At 47.7% G+C, this 26387-nt stretch overlaps 1 protein-coding gene and 1 long non-coding RNA gene across 8 annotated transcripts in view; one reads left to right on the top strand and one right to left on the bottom strand.

Annotated features, from left to right (window-relative positions):
• The window catches only part of Foxp1 (forkhead box P1), a 528005-nt gene extending 511880 nt beyond the window's left edge, over nucleotides 1-16125 (bottom strand). For 2 of the 5 annotated variants that reach the window (XM_046425582.2, XM_046425581.2), the window contains exons 1-2: nucleotides 15953-16125; nucleotides 13924-14067 (exon numbers count right to left, since the gene is read on the bottom strand). The gene's annotated coding sequence lies outside the window, so the exon portion shown is untranslated. Of the gene's footprint in view, nucleotides 1-13923; nucleotides 14339-15952 lie in introns of those variants that run through there. The other 3 variants (XM_046425575.2, XM_046425577.2, XM_046425576.2) reach the window with 2 other exon arrangements.
• Nucleotides 16126-16503: 378 nt separating this feature from the next.
• Nucleotides 16504-22206, top strand: LOC124079813 (uncharacterized). 3 transcript variants are annotated; one of them, XR_009225053.1, is made up of 3 exons: nucleotides 16504-19857; nucleotides 19978-20816; nucleotides 21010-22206. It is a non-coding gene; the product is annotated as an uncharacterized LOC124079813 (long non-coding RNA). The 3 variants fall into 3 exon arrangements; XR_009225052.1 differs by having other exon boundaries at nucleotides 19978-21160; nucleotides 21516-22206; XR_006847461.2 differs by having other exon boundaries at nucleotides 16505-17289; nucleotides 17546-19857; nucleotides 19978-22206.
• Nucleotides 22207-26387: the final 4181 nt, after the last annotated feature.

The following is a 26387-nucleotide window of genomic DNA, read 5'->3' as shown; positions in this document are numbered from 1 at the left end:
ACACACGCCAGAGAGGATGTAAAGTGCCAGGAGCTCACTCCCTGGGACACACAGGCCAGAGGGAGAGTGCTTACCACTGAGGCAGAGCCACCAAGGGCCTTCCAGGGGCCATGTCGTCGGGGCGCTATGTGCATCTGCTCATGTGTCTGGGCAGGCGCCACCGTCACCACCACCGCGATAAACTAAAACTCACAGTGGCTTGCTCAGGAGGCCCACACCACCAAGTGGCTGATGAGAATCAGGACACGTGAAGAGAGAGAACAGAGAGGCTCCAGAATACGTCCACATTCTAACACTCTATGACATCAAAAAGAATCCGCCCTCGGGCTGGGAGCCTGGCTTAGTTGGCAGAGCGCTTGTCTCGGGTGCACAAGTCCCTCAGTTCAATCCACAGCACTGCCAAAGAAAAGAATCCAGTCTCAGTTTCCAACTCACAGGGACTCACTCACCCACACTAGGGAAGCTTGTCTCATGTCATTCTGCGACGGTGTCCCCTCTACTCAAGACATGGGACAGCATGTCCACGTATGGCTTTGCGTTTCATGTGTGTGGTGTGGCTGACAAAGGGTGCCCTTGCAGAGAGAAGCCGCTCAAGTAATCATTAACACCAAGGAAAAAATGGAAGCTCTTTACTGAGGCTGCCATCTGATGCTAAGCCCGGCAGGCCTCTACCAGAATAAAGCCCAGGGCAGATGACAATGAAGAAAAATGACAACAACAGCAACAGGGGTCCCAGGTGGTGAGGTCCTGGGAGAGGGCTGTAGAAAATGGAGGGCGAGCCAGCTGCGGTGGCGCACACCTGTTATCCCAGGGACTCGGGAGGCTGAGGCAGGAGGATTCCGAGTTCAAGGCCAGCCTCAGCAACTCGGCAAAATCCTGTCTCAAAATTAAAAATTAAACTGGAACTGTGGAGATGTAGCTCAGTGACAGAGCGATCCTGGGTTCAATACCCAGCACCAAAGGAAAGCGGAGAGGGAGGGAAAGCAAGAGCAGGACACGCGTCCTCCCAGGCCTCTGCACAAGCTGCAGAGAACCCCAGGCAGGAGAGGACCCACGTGTGGTCTGCAGTGCGTGTCTTGTACCCCAGAAGGAGGTGTGTTCTGGGCAAGGCATCTGCAGTCCAGCCTGGATTCAGTAACAGGAGCCCAACACACAGGAGCCCAGCTGGCTACGCCGGTCCCATCCCCATCCTCAGTTCCTGGGGAGCAAACCCTGGTGCAGAAGGAAATGCTGCAGTCCTCTCAGCAGGGCCAGCTCCTGAGATGTGGCCTGTGCAGTCCCACAGGCACCGTCCTCAGAAGGCCCCGCTCTTGGTTTAATGCTCTGCGGCCACCATCTTGAAATTCTTCCTAATGTCTAGCAGGGGACCCTGCAGTTTAATTTCACACTGGGCTGGCAAGTAGGTAGCTGGTCTCCTTCCACTTTTTATTTGCTTTGGGGGATTTTTGAAAGCCTCATAAGATTTAGAGTCTTCTATATTTTTACAGACAAGTTGTTTCATGGGCTATTTACACTCTGAGACTGGACTCGGTTGTCCTAGATTCTCCAAAATTGATATTTAATGCAGAAAACAAGCTTCTTTTTCACCTCATCCCCAATACATGCTCTGACCTGCAAACCAAGATGTGCTCGGTATGACAGAGCGTCAAGAAAACTGAGACCCAGGTGTCCCTGATGTCTTTAATGGGGGTACCAGGGCCCAGCACGCATATCAACCTCCAAGAGCCGTGAGAGTGTGAACAACTCACTAAAAAATCACTTCCAGATCCTCACGCTCAGGGTTTCACCCACACTCCTCCGGTACACGCCTCCATCTAGGCACGTGCCCATGTGTACGCACGCACACACCAAGTGCAATACACACATCCCCAGCAAACACTGGCAGAACCCCGGGCCTGTTCTATCCTTAGTCCCACGTGCATTTCTAACACCAGAGAGACCATTTGGTCCGGATGATGCTGTCCTCAAATAGAAGAAGAAAACCAAATATAAATGCATGCGCCAGAAGACCAAGTAGGTGCCGATGCTTATACCCAAGGCTCATGGTACAAGAAGAATGCTACTGGCAGGGTGAAGAAAAGCTCATGATCAAAACAGAGACAGAACAGGAGCCGTATGTATCATTTTTAAATAGTACACACGCGCACGGTATATACACAGATAGGCACCCTTGGAAACACACGCTCACGTATGTACGCCACAGTACACATCTGCATGGCCCAGGTGACTATGAATATGGATACAGGTATGAATATCACTGTAATCCCAATGGCCAGGTGCCACCGTGAAAATCATGTCCCCTCTCTGAACTAGAGTCTCCTCATAGACAAAGGTGTGGCTTGGACCGAACCTTCACTGAGCTTCTGCAGCTCGGACAGGACCCCGGCTCTGGGGTCAGGGCAGCCCAGCAAGCTCCTCCATGAACACGCCATCTGCACCCCATCACCCCGTTCTGACAGGGAGCTGTAATGCTCGTTGGGCGTGGGGAAAAAGAACAACTTTCAAGACAGGGACACAGATAATGGTTATGGATAGACTACAACTCGGGGTTATTTGAACTACATTAGTTTTTGAATTATTCATTAGAATCCTCGGCCCAGCCAAGAGCGAGGGATACTCTGACACAGAGCAATGCAAGTTCAAGTTCAAGGGAAACGATTCGCCTCTCCCCGGCTCCACTCACCCCCTCACACGGTCCCGTGGTCAGGTTCCCAGGATTTTCCCATTCTGACAGAGAAGCCCATTTCTCGGGCCAGGCTCTGTGACCACCCATGATCTGAATTGTGCACAGGTGTTCGAAAATACAGAGGGATCCGGCATAATTGGGAGCATTAAGCAATCATCCCTGTGCAAGGGGGTGGGGGGAGCAAAGAAAGGAGGACGGAGTGTGGGCAATGCTTTGGGAAATAAATTCCACAGCCTTTCACCAAGTTGAAATCTTGGCTTTGGACACACATAAAAATGAGTCTGGCCTGATCTTAGCTCCAGTGGACATCTGCCAGATCACAAAATTTGACCCAATTGGCCTGCCTTAGCGTACAGAAAGCCACTACTGGAACAGCAGATGGCCCAGCCGGTCACAGCCAACCTGGACGGACGAGATAGTGGCAGGAAGATGGCAGAACATGGCTGGCCCAAGCTAGGGTGGGAATGTTTGCTTTTAAGAGAATCGTTTTGGTTATGCACTTAAAAGAAAAAGAGCATTAGGGCAGACTTCCCCTCAATCCCTTCCTCTGCAGCCTCCAATCCCTCTCCCTCTTTCTCTCTCTCTCTCTCGTGCATCCTATAAAACAGAGCTAATTATTCTTTTGCTTTCTCCTTGTCACTACATGCTGCAGTAAATCGAATGGTCCCCCCCACGCGTGGAGAAACATCTTCAGAGAGAATTGTGCTAGGAATTCTCCTGACAGTGGATGTGGGGTCACTGTTTTCCCACAAGATTTTATGGAGCTAGAAAAAGATGCTGACTTTCAAGTATGACTTCCCTTTAAATAAACCATTACCAAGCATAACCTTACTGGAGATGAGAAACTCCATTTTCTTTTTTTCTTTTTTCTTTTTTTTTTTTTTAATTAAAACTAGGGTTTAACAGGCACCACAACTTCAACAGTCCCTGTTGAACACACACCGGCCATTTAAACAGAGCTCTGTCCAAACATTCACCCTTTGTTATATTTTTCTCCATTCTTCAGGGAAACACTATCTACCTTGAGACTATTTTGTTTAACATCTCTAGTCATTTATGCTATTTACGGAACATCTGATATTCCTAATAAAACGTCAGTACAAATAACCAAGTTGTCTAGAAGGGAGAAAAACACACACACACACACACACAAAGCTCTTCCAGACCCTCCTGGCTGGTCAAGGTACGTATTTCTCGTTGGCCCCACTTGGCCATGCTCAGACAACCGCCTTTTCTCTTTCCTCTGAAGTTACAAAAGACTCATTTCGCTCAGCAATGAGCCTGGCTAAATTGAAACTCTGTACATCAGAATTAAATATGTTCCATCTACGCAAAATGAACAGTGTATGATTTATCACTAACACTTAATGACCAAAAAAAAAAAAAAAAAAACTGATAACTTTCTCCGATGAGGGCCCCTGATAGCGTCCAGTCTCGCACCATCGATTCCTTTGGTCATTAGCAATAATCACAGAACGTCAAGTCCGGCTTATGCAGCAAGTTTGGTAACAGAGCTGGGAAGTAGACACACACTATTTTAAAAACATGTTCCGATTTCCATCTAAGTATATCTTTATTTATATGGCTTCCTTACCATAAAGATGCCAGTCCTTGAAATTATGCAGAAATCGCTTTCTACGCTGAAGAACAAGGTGTTATATCATAACAAGGGTGCAGAATTACAAAGCGCCTGTTAATTAAACATGGCTTTTTAACTCGCTACCCTGCATATGTAACTGTTAAGTTCTAAGCCAAGTTCTTAAATAAGAGTGAGAAAATGGCTAAGTTCCTTTAATGCTTTGCCTATATTTTTTCCTTAATGCAAGAGATCAGCCACTTGATTGATTATTTTTTCATCAAATTCTCTGATAAATGGTCAAGATTATTTAAGATTTGTGTCTCTATCTCTCTCTCTTTCTCTCTCTCTCTCTCACACACACACAATATTGGCAAATGAACAAATCACCAAGTTGGGAGTCAGGACTGCTGTTTTCACATCCATCCTAAGCTGTCAGAGGATGGCCTTACAGAAAGCTGCTTCATTCCAGGTGCACATGGAGAGACTATGTCTACAATTAATATTCAGCCCTTCAAAGGGTTCACATGGAAGACAGAAAAACGCCGCAGCTACGCGCGTCCACGTTGCAAACTCCACTGCATAAAAAAAAAGCAAGCCAGGCAGTGGGGAGCGCATGCACAGGCTGCTGTGAACAGAGCCCTGGAAGGGAAGACACTCAGGCATCCACGAGGAACGCAGGAAGGGCTGTGCTGGGGGATCCGAAGACCCTGCACCTGCCGGGGAGGGAGGGGGTAGCAGAGGGAGGGACGGGAAGGAGCCTCCTCCTTCAGACCAGCACTGTGCGCTCTCCCAGGAGGGGCCGCAGGTAACCTGGGTGCTTGGGGATTATTCTTCATTCCTCTGCAGTGTCCTACTCATTTCTTGGTTAAAAACTTAAAAAAGAGGAGCTCACCATTTTAAAAGAAATAGCTTTGTAAATACCTGCCCAATTTCTTTCCTGAAAAGTCCTTCTTGGTTGGATTGATCCAAGTGATTGAGGCCTCGGGATTTATTCCACAGTCGGGGCATCAGTGACCAAAAAAAAAAAAAAAATACCGAGACCCTGCATCCCAATATAAAATCCATTTCCGCTGTTTTCAAAATTGCTTATTATTACCTCATACTTCAAGAATTCTTTAACCTCGGTGCTGTGCGATGGGAAAGTCATCTCCGACACAGAGATACTCACTATATTTAGTAAAGCTGACTGTCCTACTTCCTAAGCAAAAGAAAACAAAAACAGACCCTGAAGTGAGATGGCTCTTGAAGGATCTGTTCGACATTCAGTTGACATGAGACACGCGTGAAGAAGAAGGCTTGGGAGAGACCTTGCTTAGACTGCAGTGCAAAGGCTCATGGGAGAAAGGTGACCTTCAGTGGTGGGGTGTGTGGGGAGGGGTCCCTCTCCCAGGCCCCCATCTGGGAATATCTGAACCTTGGCCTGCAGCTGCCACAGGGCAGGGAGATACGGGCAGAAGCATCCAAGTGGGCAGACAGGTAGACCTGCTGCCACAGGCTAAGAATTCCTTGTGAGCTCACCAGAGTTACAGCTACAGGTTCACTGTCAATACACATCACACGGCAACAAAAGCCATTATTTAGAAAATAAGATGAACACAGTTAAGCTGTTGAACCCTTCTTAAACCCAACGAAGGCATGCCAAGCAGCAAGCCCACAAGGACATGCCCGAAGGAGCCCATAAAAGAAAACCAGGAACTGCACAGATTCCTGTTTTAATAAGACTGTTTTCTCCCAAATTATCAGCCATGGCAGGTGGGCAACGACAGTTTTCTGAAGACGCGCCATCCGGCATCCCAAGGTTCGACCTGCTTCTTTCCAAACATAAAATGCAGCAAACTTTCTATTAGGAAATTTCTGTAATGCATCACTAAAAAGGGTGTGTCACTGACTCCCTAATGAAATATCAGTTAATTACTTAGCCTTTCCTAATGAAATGATCAACATCCTTTCAACAAACAGGGCAGCATGATCTAACGTTGAACTTGGATTTCATCAGCCAGCCACGAACTTCTCAGCACCCATGGACCACTGCACCGCCCCTCCTCCCGATGGGTTCTATTTTCATCCTCCATAGAAGCCCCTGTTCAGTGACAGAGACCCTCTAGTGTTATACTTAGGCTCATCAGAGATTTTGTTTTTATTAAGTGCTTCAGGGTCTCAAGAGAAATAAAATGACTTTGCATTAGAGGGACTCTTCCAAATGCCACCTGAACCCAGGGCAACCTCCAAGTTCTAAACATAAATACAATGACCAGTGCTTTAGCAGCTATGAAAATGAAGCCACACCCAAAGTCAAATTGGAATTTCTTTTTTTAATTTTAAAATAAGGTGAGGGCATTTTGGACAAATACTTTTATTACCGGTTAACTTCAGAAGGCATGTTACAGATATAGACCCCAAAAAATGATGTACCACTTTTATTTAAATAACTCTTTTGATCTTGGGGTTAGATCTTTAACTAAAGCCCTGAATATTTAAATAAGCCTCTTTAGCATTTTATCTTCCTTGTCTCATCATCTTGAAGGATACCTTCTTTCTGGGATCCGGCTTTGTTTGTGTGGCACCTGGGGCCAGGCTACCTCCTTCAATACTCCTGCCTGCCCCTCCACAGACACTGATAGAGAATTTCCCAAGATGCTTAGGGAAATCAAAATACTTGTGCCAGCAGGGTTAATCTAATGAGTAAACAGTTCAGATTTTTAAATTAAGATGGAATGCTCAGAGAAAAAAAAAAAAACTGCAGAAAGCCATTTGACATTAATTGGTAGCTACATTGTAGCAACATCCACTAGGAACGGTGGATCCAAGCAAGACCTAGTGTGAAAGGAAATACCTGCTTCCTGATGAAAACTAACAAGGTGATGCTCCAGGATGTTCCTAACACTGTGCTGAACCATGGGGACCTGGCTGGGCCTCTGCTCCTCGAAGCATCTAATGTTTCTTTTTGTGCCTGATTCTGAAAAGGGAGTCTGCATGCTTCTCTTAGTTTTTACAATGGCCATAACCTGGATTAATCCCCGAGGAAGGGCTGTAGGCTTTTCTCCACCTCTGATCACCGAGGAGTCCAGCTTTCCCACCTGGGTGGGCAAGAGAATCATGTAGGCACTTTTTTCAAAATGCAAAGCCTGGCCCCACCCCAGAGGTGGCCAGTCCAGCAGCACAGCAGTCTGTATATGCCCCTAGAGCTGGGAGGCCATACACATGCTCGGTTAAAAACCACTGATTTTCATTCTTAAAAGAAGTCTGAATATTTTCAAAAGAACAGAAAAAAAAAAAAAGAAGAAGAAAGAAAAAGAAAAAGAAAGAAATATCAGTAATATCCAACAGAAGAGAGTTCAGTTCCAGAATCGTTGGTAGCATATATCACTTAGTGCATGAGTCTTTGTTTAGTTACATCCAAATTACAGGGGAAAGTTTATTATAAAGTACAGCAAAAAATTCAAGAATCTGTATTTTTGATATCCACTGCACAAACGTGTGTGCAAACCTATGCTAATCTGGATTCAGGTAAGCAAAGGTCTTACTCTGAAACATGCCAAATTTGGACCAATTGCGACCTCCTTCCACCCCAGACATGAGCACCTGTCTCCACCCCTGTGCTCACCAGCCCCAGAGGGGAAGCCACCAGCACCTCTTGTCAAACATCACCACCTCAGGGGGGACTAGAAAAGCCAAGCAAAACCCACACCACTCTGTCTCCTGTAAGGGTGGAGGTCCCTGTCCTCACAGCCCCAGGAATACCTTAAACAATGAGAAACAACACAGCCCTGGACCACTGGGTCACTGAGATGCAAGAATACACCTGAGAACACCACCCCTAGTTCACAGGCAGGAACATCAAGTAGAGACATTCCCACCCCAGGGCAGAGCCGCAAGGAAGGGAGAGACACCTTGGGAACTCAGCTTTTCAGACTGATGCAAGAAATATTCGGTGTCTTAGTACACAAAGCAGATCACAAAATTAGATGAGCTCAGAGAATCTGGCAAAGTGTGGACATCCACATTTATTGTAATATAGAAACAGGTATCCAAATGTGCAATTCAGGAGAAACTCTTTGTCCCACCCAAAGAGAATCTATTTTACTTGCTATCAACAGGGACCCGACAATGCCTCCTCCAGACCCCCCTTTCTGTTCCTCATTGGACGGTGATGTACGCTGCTGGTCTCCGGTGTCTTCACACCGGTGCAGTCAGACAGAAGGACGTGAGTTCTATTCAATAATCCCTGCACCTCAGCTACTGCCCTTAGCAGCAGTTTGAGGAAATAAACTCATCACAGAGTGATCCTGGGTACAGAGAACACAATGGTAAACAAAACCGGAACACAATTTTGTATGGATTCATATTCCTTTAAAAAAAAAAAAAAGACCCTGTTTTATTAAAACTGTGACTTGGAAAGAAAGTGCAATTAGCTTTGCAGAGGCACTGCTGAGATGTTCCGCGAACGCACGAGACATATGTAAATATTTCGTGATATCAGTTCCATTTGAGTAGACCTGTCAGGATATTTACAGGGCTTGACGGTACTTCTGTCTTTAATTAAATTTTTGCCCAGATACTTTAATGTAATTTAAATAGATTATTAGTTGTCAGGATCTAATATAAATTTTGTTTACGATTTAGTTACTTTAAGTACTCGGATTGAAGGAACGAATTGAACCCCACAATGTTGAACCTCGAGACCAAACCACCGATAAAGCTCCCCCTGTCCTCTTCACTCCTCTCCCAGACACTCCTCAAATCATGACAACTTCATCGTCAATTTCATGGGACTAAACTGAAACAAGGGGACTCCCCCCATCCCTTGAAAAACAAAACAGGTTGGTGGAGGTCCTGAGAATGACCCCATTTATACCTGTGCCGCACCAGGTCCGGTTCCCACGGGCTGCCTAGGTAGGAAACATTTTTCTCACTCCAAGTCCCATAAAATAATGACCACACAAACACCTGTTGTGTGCCAGAGGCAGGGTGCACTTTAAAAGCTGGCGTCAGGGGAATGCAGAGAGAAAAACAAGACCTGCAGAGGCAGCCAGGAGCCAATCTGGTCAATAGATTTCTCGAGTAGGCAAAACAGCAGGCAAAAGATGAGCTTCCTGGTGAACAGGAGCTGCCTTCCCAACCAGGCTTGGGAAATGCCTCAGCACACGCTGGCTGGGATGGCTAAGAATAATCCATTCGAGAAACAAAGAGTGCTGTCCAGTTGTCCTGCCCGCCAGCCCTGAACCTCTCCTCTCCCTCCCTCCCTGCTCCGGACAGAACACCAGCCCTGGAGAAGTCGGTGCAGGAACATTATACACGGGATACAAAACCCAAAGCCCTTCGTGAAATCAAACGTTCCTTAGGACGTTTATTTTTAGGTTGGCGGCACCATCCAAATCTGCTTAATTTCCATTAACCACATGGTCACATGCACACGGAAATAAACTATAAACGTCCCGTCCCAGGGAGGAGCGGGAAGAAAAAACAACCGTCATGCATAAGATACCCCAAATTTGGCCAAGTATGCCCGTTTCAGGAACCCGCCTCATCTCATGGGGCTGCTGCCGCTCCTGCTTTTGGCACCTCTAACTTTAATTCATCCAAGTACCAGACAAGAGAAATAGTTTTAAAAATCAGTTGAAGACGGTTTCTTGGATAGTGGTTTCTTGGATAGTGCCCGTATCACTAAAAGGTCTGCAGACTGGGGTAACAAGCCATCCTTCAGAAAACAGACAGGCCCACCTGCGAGTTTCCTGGGCTTCCTGGCTGCTCTCATAAGCTCCGTGTTTGATCACCTGGTGGGTTTTTTCTACCACCAAGTTTTTTTTAAAAAAAAAAAACCCTGACAACAGTAAAAAGTATATACCAAACCTCATGCACAAAGTTCACCTGTCAAATTATTTCAGAGATGCCTTTCTTGGACTTATTTTCTTTACAAAACAAACCCCTACCTGTTTGGGGCTTTTATGTGCACTGAATTCAAAAACATACTTAAAAAGAAAAAAAAAAAAAAGACCAATACTGCTATCTTAGCACAAATGGCATTTACTATGACTCGAATCTATGAAAGGACTGTGACATCTAACAGGATAAGAAAGGAAAGGAAAAAGCCCTTAGCAAAAAAAAAAAAAAAAAAATTAAACAAAAATACCACCTGTGCAAATGCAGCTATGCTCTGAAAACCCTCTCTCAGACACAGAGAAACAGCTCACACTCAGTGCCTTGAAGTTGCAATTAAATTGTAGTAATTTAAGATTATCGGGAGAGCAAAGGCCAGGGGGAGCTCTTTGGAAGGCTTCCCTCCCCACTTAATGCTTTTCAGCCAGGGGGTTAAATGAGTTTCTTTAATGTAAGTACCTTAAAGTAACTGAATCATAAACAAAATTTATACTATTTTCTGACAGCCTGCAATCTATTTAAATTTTATTAACGTGTCCTTAAAATTATTTTTAAAAGACAAAACTCTTGCTAGACTCTGTAAATATTCTTGGCATACCCAACGATGGGCCCTCCAAGCCTAACCATCCCTGAGCACGCATACTTTTTGGTGACTCGGAATCTTACAAGATAATGTTTCAAAACCAAGCCTGAATCTTAACTAAAACATGGAGACAAAATAAATACGCACACTGTGGCTAGCTGCAAAGAGGAAGCGGGCACAAATCAAATAGCCTCCTCTACTAGATTCTCCCTTCTCTCAATTTTGGCATTGACCTTGATGTGGTATAAATACATGTGTTTGGGGAAAAATATCCCAATTCTTTCTCTGTTAGTTTAAACAACTGGTGAAAACACAATACCTGTCAACAGAGCCTTAGAATGCAAATTGACAAGGTCAGGGGTATGGTTTTCAGAGAAGCAAAGAAAAACTTGGTAACAGAAAAGGAAAAAAAAAAAAAAAAAAACATGCCTGGGCTCAATATTAACTCAGTTAACTTCTGCTATTGTTGGTACAAATGATTTAACCAGAAAATATTTATAGCTTTCTAAAAACATTACATATTGCAGAAAATTGCCTAACAGCATCCATGTGTATGTTTAACTCCATTGCTTAATTATACAATAAAGGTATAGCCAATAAAACCTGCAGGCTTTGAAACATATTGTGCACAATGGTTACGAAACTCTGGCTTATAAAAAAAAAAGTGCTTACTATGTGATCGACACTTGTTAATTAAAAATACAAGGCTTAAATGACAATTATTTTTATTCTTCCGTATGTGTTTACTTGTTCTATTTTCTACTTTGTTCTACTTAATTAAAAATGACATTTAATTTGGGGATAGTTTATAGCTAGGGGGAAAAAAAGTGTTATACAGTTTATACTCTAGGATTTAAATATAAACACAAAATCTTACACACATCTCCAGCTATGTAAACCCCTTAATTTGAGACAGTGAATTTGAATAGTGGATGTTTCTTTCATTATACTTTGATAAACCTGTGAAAACAAAAATGCTAAAAGTAATTACTGTTACTACTTTCCTTAAAAATGTAAAGCAGTAAAATTTTCCTAGACAAGAGGCATGGTCAAGTTACAAAAAAACTTGAATAGAAGTAGCATCATGGTCATGCTGAATGTCAATCTAAAAAAAGGGGGGGGGTTATGTCTAATCTGGAGAATGCACTTTCCCCTTTTTAAATTCCAAGAGTGGGCTGACACTAAACTTTACCACCAAGGATTTTTCTTTCTTTTTTCTTTTCTTTATTTTTTCCTTTTTTTTTTTTTTTTTTTTTTTAGCTTCACATCAGATTTAAACCTTCACATACAAAACCCTAGCTTCCCTGATGAGGCAGATCTTCTAAGCTGGATGTGAGAAAATGTTATCTAACTCTAGTGTAGGAGTCTAATGTTGGTAAAAAGCATTCCACTGTACAGTTCTGGGTAGCAAGACAGCCTCCGGATGACCTGATAGTCTTTGAATACCTTTTTTTTTTGGGGGGGGGGGGAATTCTTCTTCTACAGAGAGGTGCATTTAAACAAACAACAACAACAAAATAATAATAATATTATTATTATTAACTTGTTGAGCAACTCTGCTTCCATAAGAAAGCAACTGCAACCCAGAGAGGGGTTGAGTTATTCCCTTCCAAGTGAGCCTTCCCTTGCACAACAAAGATCAGCATTTGCAATGGTCCATTTCTGCATAAATGAACATATAGCCTTGCTGCTTGGTGGAATAGTCCAGGGCTCTCCACGTCCAGCTCCTGACAACAACCCAGCAGCAGTTCTGTTTGATCTCTCCTGCTTCCTTAATTTGGGTTGTCAAGGTTCAGCAGTTGGAGGCTGTTTACTTTACTTTTCCAAAAAAAAAAAAAAAAAAAAAAGTGATTTTTTTTCTCTCTCTCTCTCCTTTATACAATGACTAATCCAAAGTCTGGAGAGGGGGTGATGCAGCCAGTGGCAAGATGTTAAACCTTTTTTTCCCTTTGCAGTGAGATTCTTAGCTGACACCTTTTGAATGGTAAGGAGCTGAGTCGCTTTTTATATTTTTAATGCTCTCTAATTATGAGACCTTTCAAACGAAAGACAGGGGGTAAAAATTTAAAAAAAAAAAATTTAAATTCCAGATTTCTGAAAATATGATCCCAGTATGCTTTTCCTGGACTCAAAGAGGTGGGTATTTCTACTGTGAGAATCAAAACTCCAGAGGAATTCTAAAACAGAAATCAGCAGGAACTTCTGTCTCAATTATGCAGAATAGCCCTGAGTAGACAACACCTGAAGTCTTCCTATTTCCCTTCAAATTCTATTTAAGAAATCTCCCCCCAAATTGATTCTCAATGGAAAAAAATGAGAGTGGGGGTTAGGAGTGAGAAGGTAAAAATATTGCAGAAATTCTTCCACGTATTTTCAACAGTAGAGAAATTCCTTAAATATCCTTGAGGCTTTCTTAACTCAGCTATTGATTGTACACGTCCTAAACCCTCAAGTCTGCCGACGAGCAAAGGTGGAGGGTCTCAATTCCCAGTCTCCATCCAAAGGGAACCCAGAAGCTCGTGATTAAGGGGCAGTATCAAAATCAGAAACGCTAACTTAGGAAATACCTCCATCTGGACATAAGCGCACCCCCAACCCCACAGAAGAGCACTGGAGTGCCTCAGAGGCGACCGAATGAAATGTTTATATTAATCTCATTTTTCGGCTCAAGCCTCCCGGAGAGGAGGGCTTGGGGGTGGGGAGGAAGGGAAGACGAAGAAATAAGTTTCATTTTGGGTCTTCTGGTCGAGTAACAAGAAAATAAATTAGGAAGAGAGGGTAGAATGAGCCCAGGCTAAATCAATACACTTTGTAATCAGCCTAGCAAGGGTATTTGGACACAATGACTTGGAAATAATTAATAGTTTGAAGGGGGGAGTGGGGTGAGGAGACCCAGGGATGTCACCATATTTTATCGAAGCACGTTACCCTCCACGCTAAACTTTGATCTCCCGATTTTCGGATTTAGGAAAGAAAGGGGGTAAAAAGGGAGAAAGAAAGTCCTGTATTTCGAAGCACCTACCGGCTGGAGGGTGGGCACATTCCTTGCTCTGGGCGCCTGATCGCTGCGCTCGCACCGCCCTGGCTGGCTGTTTGGACAGGGAAAAGCCCTGGTGCAGCCCGGGATTCTCGGGTGTCCCTAGCCCCGCGCCCCCCGCCCGCGTCTTCGCCCCGGCAGCCGCGGCCGCCCCGACTTACCCGCGGAGTCCGGGGAGGGATGGGAGCGCTGCCTTCACGCCCGCGGAGGCGGCGCCGGCAGCACCATCGTCCCCGGCGCGGCTGCCGCTGCCTTGGGCCCGCTCGCTCGCCGCGCGCTCTCTTCCTCGGGCAAACTTTCGGGGTCTGCGGTCGACAAGAAACCGGGGCGACTCTCTCAGCAAGTCTTTCCCCGTGCAGGTTGGGGGAAATCGAAGGGGACGGGACGGCTGAGTAGGCGGAGGGACCGAGACCAGAGAGGGCAGCGGGCTCGGAGGACCCTGAGAGCGCGTGGAGCAGAGAGGACGCGGCTCCGGGAATCCCAGCGAGGATCCCGAGACCGGGAAATCGGCCCGAGCCCAAGTCTCCGCACCTTCCCCAGGATCTCACAAAGTTGCAACAACAAAAAAAGAAGGGGGAGGGACGGGGGAAGGGGGTGGGATAGGGAGACGATCGCGGGCGCACGGTTTGGAGTTACAACTGTTTATTTAGTCCTTATTCTCTCAGGGGGCGGGAGCTGCGCGGCAAAGGGGGACTGCAGGCAGCGATTTCGAAGCAAACACTTGGGAGGGGGCATGCGACTTTGTTTCTGGGCGCGGAGCTCCCCGGCGCCCGTGTGTGTGTCACCGCCAGTCTCCGGGGACCGAGGCGGAGCTCACAACAGGTGGGGAGGGGGGCTCGCCGAGGGCCAAAAAGGAGAAGGAATCAAAGTTTCCGAGCGCGGCGGTGTCTGGGGAAGAGGGGGGCGGGAGGCGGGGGCGAGGGGAGGCGGAGGCAGCAAATGACCGCGACCCCGCGGCAGCTGGCAAACTCCTCGGCTCCTGGCGCCACCGCCACCGCCTTGGTCCCCACCCCAAGCGCACGCCGCCTCGGCTGGTCGGCTCCGGGAAGTCGTCTCTGCGGGACAGGAATGAAGAGCTGGGAGCTCGGGAGGAAGGCTGCGCGCAGGCGAGGAATGGAGAGCCATCGGTTGCCGGGACAAGGCTGGAGGGACGCGGCGACACGCGTGCGTCGCAGAACCGACCAGGGCTTTGGAAATCCCCCCACCCCATTCCCTAGGCTGGAGGGGTGGGGGGGGGGGGTAAAACCAGAAAGTGTGCGTGGCGAAGGGAGGAGGATCCGGGTACTGCGATTCCTCGCAGCGCACCCTGTTCCCGTGCCCACCCGAGGATCTGGCCACGGCTGTTGCCGGCGCCTCTCGAGGAAGCCGGGGCCGCGGGGAAGGAACGCGCGTGGGGTTGTGTGTCTGGTGGAGGGTGCACGGGTGTGTGTCTCAGTTTTCAAGGATCCGGGGGCTAGCGGGAAAGCGTCCCCACTGCTGGGTTCGGGACAAGGCTCGCGTGGCTCCGGAGATGACCCCAAGCTTGGGGCCCAGGGCGCAGGCGTCCCTAATCAGTCCGCCAGGGCCCTCAGGGCAGCCCAGGGGCACCAAAGGGGCACACACCCGTGGAAAGGAAAGGGGAAAAGTTTGCTTCGAGTCCAAACTTTGAGCCCAGGAGGCACCCGCCGCATGTCCCCTCCCGCCGCTGCCCAGACCCGGGCCCTGCACCCGCCCCGCGCCCCAGTGGCCACCGGACGCCGACGCTGAACGCTGAAAGTTGCGACAGGCGGCCTGGGCTTATTGATTTCTCTAGCCCAGGCGATCGTGGAGAGCGCAGGGAGAGGCGGGAAGGAGCCGAGGAAGGCGATCTCGCCTTCTCGCAGCCCACACCGCACCACCCCCCCGTTTGACTTATGCAAATGGACCCAAGGGTGCGGGCGCCGCCGAGCTCCCCCACCCTTGCGCTGGCTCGCGGCCCCCACCCGGAGCCTGGGCCCGGACCTGGGGGAGAGAGGAAGAGGGGAGGGCTGGGGAGATGCACGTGGAGCCTGGAGGTGGAAAGTAGTTGTTTTTTTTTTTTTTTCTTTTTTTTTCTTTTCTTTTTTTTTTTTTTTTTTTTTGTGCTGGTTGTTGTTGTTGTTAAAGTGGCGGAAACAAGGCAGGAGGCGGCTTGGGAAAAAGTGGAGCAGAAATGGAAAAATACAAACTCACCCGCTGCAAATGGTCTCTCGGTGCAAACTAAGGTGTTTTCGGGCCTTTCCCCGCGCGCGCCCACTCCCGCCCGCGCGCGCGCCCCGCGCACACACTCACCCGCGCACACACACTCGCGCACACACGCGCGCACACACGCACTCCCGGGCGAGGGCCGGGCCGCCGCGTACAGCATGCCGCCGCCACACAATAAATAACAATAGATTCCTCCGCTGCGGACTAGCTTCCCGAGCCCCGCCGGCGCCCGCAGAGCGCACCGTGCCGGCCCGGCCCGCCGCCCGCCTGCCCGCGGCCCGCTGCGCCCCGCGAGGCCCCCGGAGCCCCCGGACGTGAGCCGCGCCCGCCCCGGTCCCCGGGCGCTGCGCCCGCCCCCTCCCCCCGCATCCCGGAACAAATAAATAAATAAGGCGCGCGAGAGGCCACCACGTCGCGGAGGGAGATGTTGTTATTTTTTGCTGTTGTGCGTCCCTGACGTCACATCCACCTGCTGGGTAAACAACAGGGCTCGCAGCAAAAAAAAAAAAAAAATCGCAATTGCAAAAGCGGGGGATGGGGGCTAAGGCTGGGGGAGGGGAGGTGTGGGGCGACCCGGCTGGATGGAGAGAAGGGAGAAGCCGAGCCCCAAGAGCAGAAAGGAAGAAGGCCAGAGCAGTCCCTGGCAAGAGAAGAATCTGGCAGGAAAGACCTGGAAAATAAGGGGTTTGGGGGCGCGGAGCTCCTCAGAAGATGGGAAAGGGGAACTCCTGCAGACCCCGGAGAGATCGAGAGCCCGAGAGTTAACTCCTGGGGCCGAGATGAGAGCGCGATGGCTCTTTGCTGGTCTCCGAGCTGATCGTACCGAGGGAAGGGGAGAGGCGAGGCGGGGATGCGAGTTTCCTCAGTTAAAAGTGAAAGTGTTTGCCATCAGTGACAGCTGAGGCTCGGGGAGGTCGGCGGCGACCTGGGCCCCTCTCTCCTCGCCCGTCCTCCCTCGGTCTCTCCTCTTTCTTTTCTGCACTTTGTCCAATGAAAGAAGGCGAGTTCGGGAGGTGAAAGTTCAGCAGAAGGACAAACCCCTGTTTGCAAGGAAACAGAAACCCCGCCAGCGAGGGGTTTTTCCTGGTATCGCGGCATCAGGAGAGTGCACGGCGGGGCGAGCTTCCCCCCTTCCCTGTCAGTCACTGCAGGAATGCACGGTCGGGCCCACTGCGGGGAAGTGGCTGCTTTGGGAACTGCGTTCCTGCCACGGCTCCTCTTAGGAAAACACCCGGGGGCTGGCATGTCAATCAGTTGTTTAACACAAACTACCTGCTCGCCCACAATCAGTCACGTGCAAAAGCTTTCCCAATTGTGCAAAGGTGAGATTTTTTTTTTCTTTTGGCCGTTTTGAAGTTCGCTCGAATTTTAGAAATTTGAAGGAGGAAACGAGGAGCCCGAAGGAAATCTTTTTAAATATATACATCTATATTAAAAAAAAAAAAAAGGATACTAGTATTTCTTTCACTTTTATCAATATAAATAGAGGAAGAGGCCGAATTTATTTCCAAAACGTGACTTAGAAATATATAGGTCCTCCACTGGCTTGTTGCTATAACAGAAATAATTTTTTTTCAGATTCATCACCCCGGATGCTGCCAAACTCCCAAGCCAGCACGTACAGGTTCTAGCTGGATGGTTTACACCAGGCCAGTTCTTCATCAAAATGCCTCAGGAGCCAACCCTCTGAATTCCTACAAAGTACTTCCCGCAGGAGAGCGAGAGACTTGCTGTCCCTTTGGTCTTGACACTAGCACAGTTGTAGATAACAAATATCCTGAAAGGGATATTATAAATTCTTTTGGGTGATGTACTTTTACAAATACGGCTATACATTCATTGACAGGAGATTCAAATCTCCGTGTCAATGACAGGCTACCACTTACCACTTTTTAAAATTGTATCTGTTTTGCAAGTAAAAAAAAATAAAATTAAAACCAAGCCATTCACTGGTGCTGTACAATCAGGCACGAGGGGCTGCGATCAGCTAGTTCCAGCACAGCAGCATCCATGCATGAGGCCCCGGCGCCAGGCTCCAGTCTACCCAGACAAAACCATCCGCCGGATCTTCTAGGCTAGAAACTGGATAGATAAAACGCATTTTAGTGTTGCGTTTCCTAGCTTCCCAGAGCTCGGTGTTCCTGTTGTCTTTGTCAAGACATTAACACATGTTCTCCTGTGTTCTAGACCATAGAGTGGGCTTTTAGAGATGCCCAGATAAATAAAACTCCTGCCAGGAGCGCTGCAGCCTACAGCTGTCAATCATAACATCTAATATTTATTGAACGCTTTCTATGGCCTAGGCACTGATCTAAAAGCTTTATGTCAACTCACTTAATACTCTCCGCACCCCTTTGACAGCACTGGAGATTCCACATTCTGAATTCATATGGCATTATTCAAAAAAATCTACATAGTAGCCAGTCTATTGGGAAATTTTTGTTTTTAATTTCTATGATGTTTCTGCCAAATATAACTTGTTTATGATCCATGCCTGGTTGTAGAGAGTATCTCAGGGGAATAGCAATTTATTTAGACGTGACACATCTATTAATTGTCGGTGAGGTATCATCCTGATCTTGTTTTTCAATAAGCCACAATGGGTTGTGTTGTTTTTTTTTTTTTTTTATCATTATTGCCATACTAAAAAGATTCTTAGATTGCCACTGATCTCAGTCTGCATTTTAACTGCCTTAAATTCTACATTCATTTGCAAGTGGAGGCCAGAGTCAGGTTGGCAACAAGTTTGTAGACAAAAGGAAATCCTGGCTGTAAATCCCATAATATATGGCACTCTGCTTCATATGGGATGGTCTAATGCGGAGACTTATTAAGGAACAGCTAGCCCGCAGGGGCTCCCGTTCCAGGGAACTTACTGCAGCTTAACGTCTTGCTCATTGTCGACACCGCCACGTTACATTCGTAAGGAGCAGATTTTAATTTCTTTATCAGTAATCAACTGGAAGTTTCTTTTTGTTAAATTACAGCAAGAAGGGTTTTCAAATAAAGGGCATGGGGGTAGGACGCCACCTTTTGGTGATAAAAATAAATAGAAATCCTTTTTGGAAACATGTTCCTGACATAATTTTATTTTTAATTACACCCAGGCAATGGTGCTTGTCCCCGTTTCCTCATATTTTAAGGTACACGAAAGAAAAAGAACAATATAAATGGACAATTAGCAGATTACTGCTAACTGCAGCCAGGATTTCCCCAGAAGTACCAGAATGTGTCGGTGTCCTGCCGCACACCGCCAACTAGACATCAGCCAGAGCCTTAATCTCCACGTACTGTGCCACGGAATATGTGCACATTTTGGGAAAAGGACTTGGAGTGGAGACAGTTGCCACCTCCTGAGATGCCTGAACTCCTGGAAGTTTAGAATTGAGCAGAAATCAGAACAACCTCGTTCAGTGTCTCTTAAACCAGAGTTAGCGCCTTCCCAATTTTTTTGCGCTACCTATATGACGTCATTTCTACATAATCCTCACAGTGTACTCACTGGTGGGCAGATGTGGTGGTGGTGTACCATTTCCACTTCACATCAACCTACTTGGCATTTTTCTTTTACTACTTTCAGAGGGAATATGTGTCCGCCTCCATAAACAAGCACAGTGAAACAAAGTTACTGATTTCTGTTTGTGCGAGTTTAGCGAAAGGAAAGTAGAAAATGCATTAAAAGAGATTGACCAGGTACACTAAAGGTCCTGGAGACTTTTACAGATGCAAACCTCTCTGAAGGTTTTTCTTCTCCCCCTGCACGCCCCCGGGCTCTGGAACAAGCAGAAGGATTCAAAGTGATTGAAAAGGATACAGTCCTCAGCATGGGAGTCTCCTCTCGCTAATGCCAGCCCGTGCCCAGGCTGCACAGCAGCGTTATCAGATTGCAGGTGAGGCCCTGGGATTTAAACCATTCTCCAGAGCCAAATGATTGGTTAGTGACTGGACGAGATGCGAACCCAGGAGTGCTGACCTGGTGAATTTCCATCTCACTTTTTCCACATTCACAGATGTGACCCATCCTCAGACCTCAGGCAGCATGCCTAGCTCCCCAGGAACAGCCATCCTGTGTATCCCTTTAGAGACATGGAGAAACCGAGGCCACGCTCAAGATCAAGTTCAACGCCCTTCTCAGCCTCTCGGATGTGGCAGACACCTGAGTGGGCAAACACAGGGCAGAGGGAGGGCTGCAGGGGCGGATTTGCAAGTGTGGGTGGGCCGTTCTCAAAATGAAAGCCAAAACCTTTGATTTCCCTCCCAGAAGGTGAAAAATACTAATGAAAATCACGTGTTTTACCCTAAGTGCCAGGAGGAGCCCATCCTCTCTGTGCCCATGCCCCTGTCTGTCCAAGCTGGAGGTCAGCAGGGTGTCTGCTGTTTTACCGTATATGATACCAACGGGCACTGAGACCCAATCACATTTGCTAACTGTGTGGCTGGAAAAGTTAGCCAGGGGGCCCTGATCGACTCCAGCTTTGCAAGTATTTTCCTTAAAAACAAACTTCGCAGGCTCAGATTTAAATCTGGAGATGTAGTGTCCTTTGTGATATCCTAACCAGACAGGGGCTTTAGCTACCAAGACCGCATTTCCTGCCTTGTTTTATTTTGTTCCTTTAAAGGATGCAGTTGTATACACAGAAGTAAATATGGCCTGCCAACAGCTTTACGTTTTTCTAAATTGGTCCTTGTGACAAGAGGTTGCCAAGAACTCTACTGTATAGCAGTTGGCCCCAGGGACCAGATGGATTGGAGTCCCTCTGCATGACAATGCACAAGAAAGGACTTGGCCAGTTACCTTCATGCCAAAGAGCTGTCCCTGCGCCCTGAGCCCTGAGCACCCCTGCAAAATGTTGGTACCTCAAAGACACATGAAGGGAGTATCGGAGGCGCAACCAGCTGCCAGTGCTAGATCCCTCTTGCCTCTAGCCTTGTTGTGCAAAGTATGATGTGCTCCCCTGTCACACACCTGAGGGCATCTTAAAATGCAGAATCTCGGCCCCACCCGAGGCCTACTGAATCAAAATCTGCATTTTTTGCAACAGCATCCGCTGAGCCTCCCCCAGGCTGAGATGAAGTACTACAACCAGCCACATCTGGGTCCTCTTTACAGCTTGGCACTATTTGACAGAAGTTCCCATGAGCCGTCCGTCGGTCATACCTGATTCTCCAAACGGGCATCTTTTATAAACATGGGTTAGTTTCTTCTTTTTTATCCACTTATAAAGTTAAGCCATTAAATCACCCATGTAAAGCATGCTTAATTCCTTTGACATTAATAACAGGGTGACTTCTCTCTCCTGTTACCCCAAAGAGACTGCTAATTGCACTGCAATTGTTTACCTTTGTATTGTTTTATGAGAACTCAGGGAAAGATGGAAGATCTTCCCCACCAGGCCAGGAGCAAAACGCCAGACAGGTTTTGGAAAGCCTGAGCACATGCTATGACTACACCTTGTTAGTAGAAGGGCTTTGCTTTCTTGGTTTTGTTTTCTTTTTTATGGAAGGAATGACGCCTCCATAATTATAGGTGTTGCTGTTTAAATCTCAGAATGTTTTCCAAACCGTGGAGGGGCCACACCTCCAGCAGCCGCCTGTGAGCCATTGGGGTTGGACTCTCTCTCCAGCTTGATGAACAGTTTATAAAGACCCATCGGAGGGCGCCAGGATTTCCATGAGCTGGAGGGACAGCAAGGGGTCCTGGTCCGAGTAGGGCTGCTTCCTGCCTGGACATGAAGGACCCTCAGGTACTCTGCAGCCCTGGTGAGGTTCTCAGAGAGACGACAGTTGGTTCATTTCCCTAACGAGACAACAGGTTCCTTTTGTAACCCCCCAAAAAATAATTAAAACCATTGTTTTAATACTAGTCCTAAGGCGGTGTAATTAAGTCTCCGAGTGAGTAATTGTGTACCTGAATTCAAAATAAGATTTCACATGTAAAGCAAAGTTCTGATGCTAATCTCTGAGAAGTGTCTTGGCTTAGGTTTAGAGTGCACAAGTGCCAGCTCAGCATTACAATAGGCATTGTTAGGTAGGCCTGGAGGACAAGACTCATTTGTCTGAGAGGGGAGAAGAGGCAGGCCCACCCACCTGCAGGAACAGGGAAGCTGGGTGCTCCTCCCTGTGGAAGGCGTTGGGGGGACTGCGCAGGGTGAGGCACCCGCACTTTCGTGGATGAGAACATCTTCACATAGGCTTTTAAACAAGAATATCTACAAAATAGCTCTCAAGAGCAACTTCCCTATCCCCACGCCCAGGGTTCTTGAGTTATTGTTTTAAATTAAAAAAAAAAAAAAACTATATAAAGATTTAAAATTCAATTTGTCTGAGGACCGTAGGAATCCTGGGGTTCTGGAATGGAGAGTGAGGTGTCCCTGTGGACAGATTTTTAACACATGTGCAGTCACAAGATAAACAGGTACAGAAATAAATCGACCTGTGTGCATACGTGAGTTGGTATGTAAACATGCTTCTCAGTTTGGTGCACCGAGAGGCTAGAAGCCGGGAGCCCCCAGTCGCAGTGAGCACCCAGAGGCCGCAGATCTTGGCTTCTAGATACCTTTCTCTGATAAAAGAAATCAGGGCTCCTTGGAGAACCAGTTAATTCCAGGGGTGAGAGACGGATGCTGGAGTGTCTTGTGGTGGTGAAAGTTACTGGAGAAATCCTAGGACAGGGGTGGGCTTAGGAGAGGCCCAGGATCCAGCTAGGAAGAGCTCTTCAATCCCAAAGATGAGAACTTAAGGAAGAAGAGGAGTACTGGTAACAGTGGTATCTAGTATATAAGAAGTGACACCTCTTCCTTGTACGAGATGACTGGGGCCCAGCAATCCATGTTTTAAAGCAAGTTTTAGCAAATCATATCGATACTATGACCTAAGGAATTCAATCACTCCATCAGGTGGCTGAGATTATGGATGTCTGAGTATCATGTAGTCAGGAGCACCAAGCACACCAGCCCCAAGGACAAGGGGCAGATGGAGACTGGCGTCACCAAGAAAGCAAGTCCAAGACTGGAAGAGCTTCAGAGTTTTCAAGGCAGGTGAGAAGTACAGATTTGGGGGCAGGTATTGGGGGGACCAGGGATTGAACTCAGGGGCTCTCTACCACTGAGCCACATCCCCAGCTCTATTTTGTGTTTTATTTAGAGACAGGGCCTTATTGAGTTACTAGCACCTTGCTTTTACTGAGGCTGGCTTTGAACTCATGATCCTCCTGCCTCAGCCTCCCAAGCGGCTGAGTTACAGGCAGGTGCCACTGTATCCGGCAGGGAAGTTACAGATTTTGATGCAAATATTCCTCAGCTGTGAAATCCAGGATGGGCCAATCAAAACAGGCCTCAGGGTGTGTGGAGAGCAAAGGCTGCCCAAGTTAACCCCTGTCCTTGGGAAATCAAGTCCCCACGTCAGTTCAAGTGAGCAGGATGAAAACACAGAGAAGGGAGAGGTGGTGAGCACTCTTACTTATTCATGAATTCCTTCCCAAGCATGAATAAGTCACCAGGAGCCTGTTCTCCATTCTGAATGAGGTCAGCAAAGACTCACCTTTTCAAAATACCAACCAGTCCAGAACAGACCCTCATTATTTAGAAGATGCTGCTATTTTTTGTTGTTGTTGTTGTTCTTCCCCAAAAGAGTGAGTTCAGAAGTTCTACTGGGCTGTGTGATTCAAGGACTCCACACCCGGCCACCGCCCACCGCCATTATTTTCTCCCTCCATCTGGCGGGCAAGTAACCCGTGGGAGAGTCCAGAGGCTCCTCATCTCATCTCAGTCTGTCAGTCCTGCCCTCTAGAACTTGTGGCCCAGCTTGCTGGAGAGACCTAATGGGTATCAACAAGACGAATGCCTTCAAACATGCACCAAGAGGAGCGGAGAGCCAGGTGGCTTGCATGCGTGGGGCACGGGTTTGATCCTCAGCACCACATAAATAAATAAAATAATGGTATTTGGTCCATCTACAACTAATTAACAAAGAGTAGTGGGCAACACACAGAAATGGAGGCACCCAGGAAAGAACAGGGTCCCCGCAGACGGCCCTTCCTATGACGAAGTGAGCTTCCATGCAAGGGGCTGGCATGAGGGGCCATCTGCAAGTCCCAGGACGGTGGCTTGCATCGCTGTTAGAGGAAGTCTTTCAAGATCCAGTTCCCACCCCCGGCCTGTGTTTCATCGACCCGGAGCCCAATATAAGCACGGGAGACTCTTAAAAGCTTCCCAGGGGATTGCAATGTGTGGCAAAGTTTGGGGACCCCTGACCTGGGAGGGTCTGAGGACAGCAATGAACCATCAACTCTGCCAGTGGGAGAGACCCAGGGACCCAGAGTGAGCCCCAGCATGCTGTCCCTGTCCTGTGACCAGCACCCTCTCCTCTAGAGAACCAGTGGATTCAGCCCATGGACCAACTCCCCACAAGGGGCTGGAATTGCTTCTCCAGGGTCTTCAGAGTCTTCAGACCCTGAGTAACAGAATTACCTAGGTGGACAGGCCCGGTTTCAGACCTAAGAAACCAGGGTGTTGGTGACAGGCCACGGGAACAGACCTGTGCAGAGCTCGTCACTGAGTTCTGAGGTACAGCAGAGTCTGGAATCCACCCATAGAAGTTTCCAATATCTACCTCCCCTGAGCCTGTAACCATTCCACTGGTTTATTTATTGTTTTTGGTACTGTGGCTCGAACCCAGGGTGCTTGACCACTGAGTTACAGCCCCAGCCCTTTTTTATTGTGTATTTGAGTGAAGAAGTTCTCACTAAGTTGCTGAGACTGGCCTCAAACTTGCCATCCTCCTGCCTCAGCCTCCAGAGTCACTGGGATGACAGATGAGTGTCACCACTGATCCTCTGTGTTGAGCTCATTGGAACATTTTATCTATTTTGGAATTTATAACACATTATTAATAAGTAAGTATATTAGAGAACACCAGAGCCCCTTCCTCCTGTCCCACTCTGGCTTTGTACCTGTTGACCAACATCTGCTCTCTCCCCATCCACCTTCCTTCCAGCCTCTGAACCATGGATGTCCTCTATTTCCCTGAGTTTAACTTAGTTTTACATTCCACCTCTGAGTGAGGTTATACTACAGAGGTTCCTTAAAACCTAAAAATGGGGCTGGGTGTGGTGGCATACACCTATAATTTCAGCGGCTCGGGAGGCTGAGGCAGGAGGATCGTGAGTTCAAAGCCAGCCTCAGCAACAGCGAGGTGCTAAGCAACATAGTGAGACCCTGTCTTTAAATAAAATATAAAATAGGGCTGGGGATGTGGCTCAGGGGTCGAGAACCCCTGAGTCCAATCCCTGGTACCAAAAAAAGAAAAATCCTAAAAATGGAAGGGCCACATGACCCAGCAATCCCATTTGTGGATATACATTACCAAAGAAATGGACATCAGTACAGTAAAGAGACCTGTGCTCAGGAGGACACGGAAACAACCTAAGTGTCCATCAACAGATGAATGGGTCCTTTAATGGGGTGATATACACAGTGGAATCGCTTTTCAAAGCAGGAAACCCTGTCGCTGAAGACAACACAGATGAGCCCAGAGAATACCATGTCAAGTGAAATCAGTTAGGCACAGAGACACCAATGACGTTGTTCACCCATTCTCATGCAGTCGGAAAGGTCTTTGGGGGGCCTCTCGGATGCGATGCAGGGTGTCAAGCACTGAAGGCACCTGTCCCTAAGGTAGATCAACCAACATTATCTCCAGACCTTGCCAAGCCTCCCCTGGGGGGTGGGGTGTCAAAACTGTCCTCAGGCGAAAGCCTCTGTCTGCTCTAGATGTCCCCAGGATTATCTGATAACTGCTCCTACTTGAAGGAGCAGAAATCCCGCCCAGGTCTACCTGTAAGGGAGTGACTAAGTCCATTCCTCTTGAAAGCCCAGCACCCTCTGAGCTACCAGCCCATTTCCAGTGCCAAAGAACGCTTCCCAGGGCTTCTTGTATCCTGATGAGGCAGATTTATTAGAGCCCAGGACTCCATAAACAATGTCAGATATTCATCAGCCACAAAACGAAACCCAGCAGAGGAAGTGGCCACGGAGAGAGCCCTCTCGGGAGGATCCCTCCTCTCCTGACCACGCATGGGATCCAAACTAGGCAGTCTGGTTGCTCTAGTTAAAATTCCCCTCTGGGAAGTCTAGGGCATTTCCTGCACAGCAGACCCCTGGGCTGGGTCTCACCCCTGGCTCCCCATGTCTCACCTTCTCTATGCTGTCTCTGGGGACCCCATCAGCACATATGCCCAGCCTGTTCTTGCTGTCTTAGTGGTCAGTTGTGGAAATGACCGAGTGCTAGATTGACAGACCAATGGCGGGGGGGCAGGGGTACCAGACTTGAGCTAACCTGGGCCTCTTCATAGGTTTGCACGTAGCGTGATGTTAAGATTCACTTTGTGGAGGAACCTGGCTACCAGAGACAGAGGTAAGGG

Source organism: Marmota monax, unplaced genomic scaffold (genome assembly GCF_021218885.2).
Source record: "Marmota monax isolate L192 unplaced genomic scaffold, Marmota_monax_Labrador192_F-V1.1 WCK01_AAM20220418_F8-fsc00028, whole genome shotgun sequence".
Classification (NCBI taxonomy): domain Eukaryota; kingdom Metazoa; phylum Chordata; class Mammalia; order Rodentia; family Sciuridae; genus Marmota; species Marmota monax.
Note: the sequence above shows the minus strand (reverse complement) of the source record. Positions and strands in the feature narration are given on the sequence as shown.